We start from the raw sequence: 6,463 nt of genomic DNA, 5'->3' as shown, positions 1-6,463 counted from the left end.
CATTTTTTCAAGGAGGCTTTGAGGGTGTCCTTGAAGCATTTCCTCTGCCCACCTGGGGCTCTCTTGCCGTGTCGGAGCTCCGAGTAGAGTGCTTGTTTTGGGAGTCTCGTATCGGGCATGCGGACGATGTGGCTCGTCCATCGGAGCTGATCGAGCGTGGTCAGAGCTTCGATGCTGGGGATGTTGGCCTGAGCGAGAACACTGACGTTGGTGCACCTATCCTGCCAATGGATTTGCAGGATCTTGCGGAGGCAGCATTGGTGGTACCTCTCCAGTGCTTTGAGGTGCCTGCTGTACATGGTCCATGTCTCTGAAGCATACAGGAGGGCGGGTATCACTACTGCTCTGTAGACCATGAGCTTAGTGCCGGGTTTGAGGTCCTGTTCTTTAAACACTCTTTTCCTCAGGTGACCGAAGGCAGCACTGGCACACTGAAGGTGGTGTTGGACTTCGTCATCGACATCTGCCCTTGTTGACAGTAGGCTTCCGAGGTATGGAAAGTGGTCCACGTTATCCAAGGCCTTGTCATAGATTTTGATAATCGGGGGGCAGTAGTGTGTGGCGGGGGCAGGTTGGTAGAGGACCTTTGTCTTACGGATGTTAAGTGTAAGGCCCATGCTCTCGTACGCTTTGGTGAAGGTATTGACGATGGTTTGAAGTTCGACCTCCAAGTGTGCGCAGACGCAAGCGTCGTCTGCATACTGTAATTCAATTTCAGAGGATGGGACGACCTTGGATCTGGACGAGGTTGAACAGTTTCCCCTTTGTTCTGTAGATTAGCTCCACTCCAGCGGGGAACTTACTGAGGGTGAGATGGAGCATTGCAGCAAGGAAGATCGAGAAGAGCATTGGTGCGATGACACAGCCTTGCATGACCCCGGTCTGTACGCGAATTGGGTCTTTGGTGGATCCGTTGGTCAGGATCATGGCTTGCATGTCGTCATGAAGCAGGCGGAGGATGGTAACAAACTTTTGAGGGCAGTCGAATTTGAGGAGGAGACTCCATAATCCCTCATGGTTGATGGTTTTGAAGGCCTTTGTGAGGTCAAAAAAGGCAATGTACAGCGGTTGGTGCTGTTCCCTGCATTTCTCTTGTAGTTGACGTGCGGTAAAGATCATGTCCGTTGTGTCCTCTAGTGGGCGGAATCTGCATTGCGACTCTGGGAGGAGCTCTTCAGCCACTGGGAGAAGGCGATTAAGGAGGATTCTTGCAATGACTTTCCCTCTGGCAGGCAGCAGGGAAACTCCGCAGTCGGACTTGTCACCTTTCTTGAAGATGGTCACGATTACGACGTCTGAGATCTCCTGGCATGCTCTCCTCCTTCCAAATAAGAGAAATGAGTTAATGTATTCGCGCCAATAGTGCTTCTCCGCCATGCTTTAGTGCCTCATAGAAACATAGAAACATAAAAGATAGGAGCAGGAGTAGGCCATTCGGCCCCTCGAGCCTGCTCCACCATTCAGTGAGATCACGGCTGATCATCCAAATTCAGTACCCCGTTCCTGCCTTCTCTCCATATCCCTTGATCCCTTTAGCCTTAAGAAATATATCCAACTCCTTCTTGAATATATTTACTGAATTGGCCTCTACTGCCTTGTGTGGTAGAGAATTCCACAGGTTCACCACTCTCTGGGTGAAGACATTCCTCCTCATCTCTGTCCTACATGGCTTACCCCTTATCCTTAGACTGTGACCCCTGGTTCTGGACTCCCCGACCATCGGGAACATCCTTCCTGCATCTAGTCTGTCTAGTCCTGTTAGAATTTTATAAGTTTCAATGAGATCCCCTCTCATTCTTCTAAACTCCAGCGAGTATAAGCCCAATCGACCCAATCTCTCCTCATACGTCATTCCTGCCATCCCAGGTATCAGCCTGGTGAATCTTCGCTGCACTCCCTCCATGGCAAGAACATCCTTCCTCAGATAAGGCGACCAAAACTGCACACAATACTCAAGATGTGGTCTCACCAAGGCCCTGTACAACTGCAGCAAGACATCCTTGTTCCTGTACTCAAACCCTCTCGCTATGAAGGCCAACATACCATTTGCCTTCTTAACCGCCTGCTGCACCTGCATGCTTACCTTTAGCGACTGGTGCACAAGGATACCCAGGTCTCATTGCACTTCCCCTTCTCCCAATTTATTGCCATTCAGATAATAATCTGCCTTCCTGTTTTTGACACCAAAGTGGATAACCTCACATTTATCCACGTTATATTGCATCTGCCATGCTTCTGCCCAATCACCCAACCTGTCCAAATCATACTGGAGTTTCTCGGCATCCTCCTCACAGCACACACGCCCACCCAGCTTTGTGTCGTCTGCAAACTTGGAGATACTACATCTAGTTCTGTCGTCTAGAGCATTAATATATATTGTGACTAGCTGGGGTCCAAGGACCGATCCCTGTGGTACTCCACTAGTCACTGCCTGTCACTCAGAAAAAGACCTGTTTATTCCAAATCTTTGCTTTCTGTCTGCCAACCAGTTCTCCATCCAAGTCAACACCTTGCCCCCAATCCCATGTGCCTTAACTTTACATGCTAATCTCTTATGCGGGACCTTATCGAAAGCCTTTTGAAAGTCCAAATACAGCACATCCACTGGTTCTCCCTTATCTATTTTACCAGTTACATCCTCAAAAAATTCCAGTAGATTAATCAAGCACGATTTACCTTTTGTAAATCCATGTTGACTTTGTCCGATCCTGTCACTGTTTTCCAAGTGCTCTGCTATTACATCTTTTATAATGGACTCTAGCATTTTCCCCACTACCGATGTCAGGTCTGTAATTCCCCGCCTTCTCTCTACCACCTTTTTTGAACAGTGGGGTAACATTAGCTACCCTCCAATCCATGGATACTGTTCCGGAGTCTATCGATTGTTGGAAGATGACCAGCAATGCATCTACTATTTCTAGGGCCACTTCCTTAAGTACCCTAGGATGTAGATTATCAGGCCCTGGGGATTTATCGGCCTTCAATCCCGTCAATTTCCCTAACAGCATTTCCCTACAAATACTGATTTCTTTCAGTTCCTCCCTTTCATCAGACCCTATGTTCCCCAACATCTCTGGGAGGTTATTTGTGTCCTCCTTTGTGAAGACAGAACCAAAGTATGTATTTAATTGGTCTGCCATTTCTTTGTTCCCCATTATAAATTCCCCTGATTCTGACTGCAAGGGACCTACGCTTGACTTCACCAATCTTTTTCTCTTCACATATCTATAAAAGCTTTTACAGTCAGTTTTTATGTTCCCTGCAAGCTTACTCCCATACTCTATTTTCCCCCCTCTTAATTAATCCCTTTGTCCTCCTTTGTTGAATCCTAAACTGCCCCCAATCCTCAGGTTTAATGCTTTTTCTGGCCAATTTTTATGTCCTCTCCTTGGATCTTATGCTATCCCTAATTTCCCTTGTTAGCCACGGTTGAGTCACCTTTTTTGTTTTATTTTTATGCCAAACTGGGATGAACAAATTCTGTAGTTCATCCATGCGGTCTTTGAATGTTTGCCATTGCCTATCCACCGTCAACCCTTTGAGTGACATTCCCCAATCAATCCTACCCAACTCGCGCCTCAGGCCATCGTAGCTTCCTTTATTTAAATTCAGGACCCTAGTCATTGAGTCAACTACTTCACTCTCCATCTTAATGAAGAATTCTATCATATTATGATCGCTCCGACCCAAGGGGCCTCGTACAACAAGATTGCTAATTAATCCTTTCTCATTACATAATACCCAGTCTAAGATGGCCTGATCTCTAGTTGGTTCCTCGACATATTGGTCCAGGAAACCATCCCGTATATACTCCAGGAATTCCTCCTCCACAGTAGTGTTACTAATTTGGTTAGCCCAATCTATATGTAGATTAAAGTCACCCATGATAACTGCTGTGCCCTTATTGCACGCTTCTCTAATTTCCCTTTTAATGCTATCCCCAACCTCCGCATTACTGTTTGGAGGTCTATATACCACTCCCACTAATGTTTTCTGCCCCTTGGTATTTCTCAGTTCTACCCATACAGATTCCACATCATCAGAGCTAATATCCTTCCTTACAATTGTGTTTACCCCCTCTTTAACCAGCAATGCTACCCCACCTCCTTTTCCTTTTTGCCTATCTTCCCTGAATATTGAATACGCCTGGATGTTGAGTTCCCTGCCTTGGCCACCCTGGAGCCATGTTTCCGTAATCCCAATCATATCATATTCGTTTACCTCTATTTGCGCAGCTAATTCATCCACCTTATTACGAATGCTCCTCGCATTAAGACAAAAAGCCTTCAGGCTTGTTTTTTTAACACTCTTAGACCTTTTAGAATTATTATTTACTGTGGCCATGTTTGATTTAAACCATTGTTTTCTCTGACTGCCACTTTTGTTTTTCTCCATCCTGTCTTTTGCTTTTATCCTTGTTTCCCTTTCCTCTGTCTCCCTGCTCAGGTTCCCAACCCCCTGCCATTTTAGTTTAAACCCTCCCCCAGAGCACTAGCAAACACTCCCCCTAGGACATCGGTCCCGGCCCTGCTCAGGTGCAAACCGTCCGGTTTGTACTGGTCCCACCTCCGCTAGAACCAGTTCCAATGTCCCAGGAATTTGAATCCCTCCCCCTTGCGCCATTCCTCTAGCCATGTATTCATCTGAAATATCCTTCTATTTCTACTCTGACTAGCACGTGGCACTGGTAGCAATCCTGAGATTACTACCTTTGAGGTTCTATTTTTTAATTTACCTCCTAACTCCCTATATTCAGCTTTTAGAACCTCATCCTGTTTTTTACCTATATCGTTGGTACCTATATGCACCACGACAACTGGCTGTTCACCCTCCCCTTCGAAAATGTTCTGCAGCCGCTCTGAGACATCCTTGACCCTTGCACCAGGGAGGCAACACACCATCCTGGAGTCTCGTTTGCGGCCACAGAAACGCCTATCTATTCCCCTTACAACAGAATCCCCTATTACTGTAGCTCTACCCCTCTTTTTCCTCCCGTCCTGTGCAGCATGACCACCCCTGATGCCAGGAAGTTGGCTGCTGCTGCTTTCCCCTGATAAGCCATCCCCCTCAACAGTATTCAAAGTGGTATATCTGTTTGAGAGGGAGATTACCACAGGGGAGTCCTGTACTACCTGCCTGCGCCTACTACTCTGCCTGGTGGTCACCCATTCCCTTTCTGCCTGTGCAACCTTTACCTGCGGTGTGACCAACTGATTAAACGTGATATCCATGACGTCCTCAGCATCGTGAATGGTCCATTATGTATCCAATTGCAGCTCCAGCGCCGCAATGCGGTCTGCAAGTAGCTGCAGCTGGATACACTTCCTGCACACATGGTCGTCAGAGACACAGGAAGTGTCCCTGAGTTCTGACATAGCGCAGGAGGAGCATACCACGGGGCCGAGCTCTCCTGCCATGAGTTACCCTGTAATTAATTCAAATTAAATTAAATCAAATCAATCCCACCAATTACACTACAGTTAACTGATATACTTAAGGGCCCTGGTTTACCAACAGTCCCCGCTACACCACAGAGAGCTTAGAAACTATAAACCACAGTATTTAAGTTTGGAAAAAGAGAGAAATACTCACCAACCAATCACTTACCTGATTTCTGGTGACGTCACACTTCGATTACTTTTTACTTCTCTCTCTCCCTCCCTCTGAGCTGAGATTGGTAAACCTCTCGAGCCTCGCCGCCTCTTAAACTCACTGCCGCTGCCTCGCTCCACTTAGGTCCACCGCTGCCGCTGCTGTGGGGCCTCTCGAGCCTCGCCGCCTCTTAAACTCACCGCCGCTGCCTCTCTCCAGTCAGGTCCGCCGCCGCTGCCGCTGCTTCGGTGGGAATTCAGTCTGCTCCTGAGGCCTTCTTGTTCTTCAGTTGTCAGATGGCCTTTTCAATCTCATTCCAGGCTGGGGTGTGCTGAGTTGGTGGCGGGTAGCATGCTGTGGGATGGAGTTGAGGACACTCGCATCGAAGACAGAGTCTCGGTTAAGGAGATCTTCGAAGTGCTCGAGACAAGCTATCACGAGGGGCTGCCGCAGGGGTAACAGGCTTCTCAAGAGCTCAAGACAAGCGCCAGCATGGCAACACGCCAGTCCAGACAAGCACCTTATCAAGACTAAGAACAACAAGAACACAAAGTTAGTTACATCTTAAATACAGAACTCGAGAATACATCTTAAATACAAAGCTCGAGAGAACTATGGCAACCAACTAGTTAAAGTCAGGAGCCACAGAGCAAGGGCTAGTCCCCCCGGTTACCCGGCTAGGACTGAGCAAAGAGTGAAGCAACCACAGAACTTATATACCAAGAAAACCAGGTGCAACCCATGAACAGCTAACAGGCCGTTAAGAATTAACACAGGAAGCAAGAAAACCATTAACAAAGGGCTAGAACACCAACAAGTGAAGGTGCCATCTAGAGGTTACAGAAGGAACTGACTGGCACCCTCACAATAA

This window comes from Somniosus microcephalus, chromosome 3 (assembly GCF_052327205.1).
Source record: "Somniosus microcephalus isolate GS21.2 chromosome 3, FLI_Smic_1.0, whole genome shotgun sequence".
NCBI lineage: Eukaryota > Metazoa > Chordata > Chondrichthyes > Squaliformes > Somniosidae > Somniosus > Somniosus microcephalus.
The sequence above is the reverse complement of the archived record's forward strand: the minus strand, read 5'-3'. Positions refer to the sequence as shown.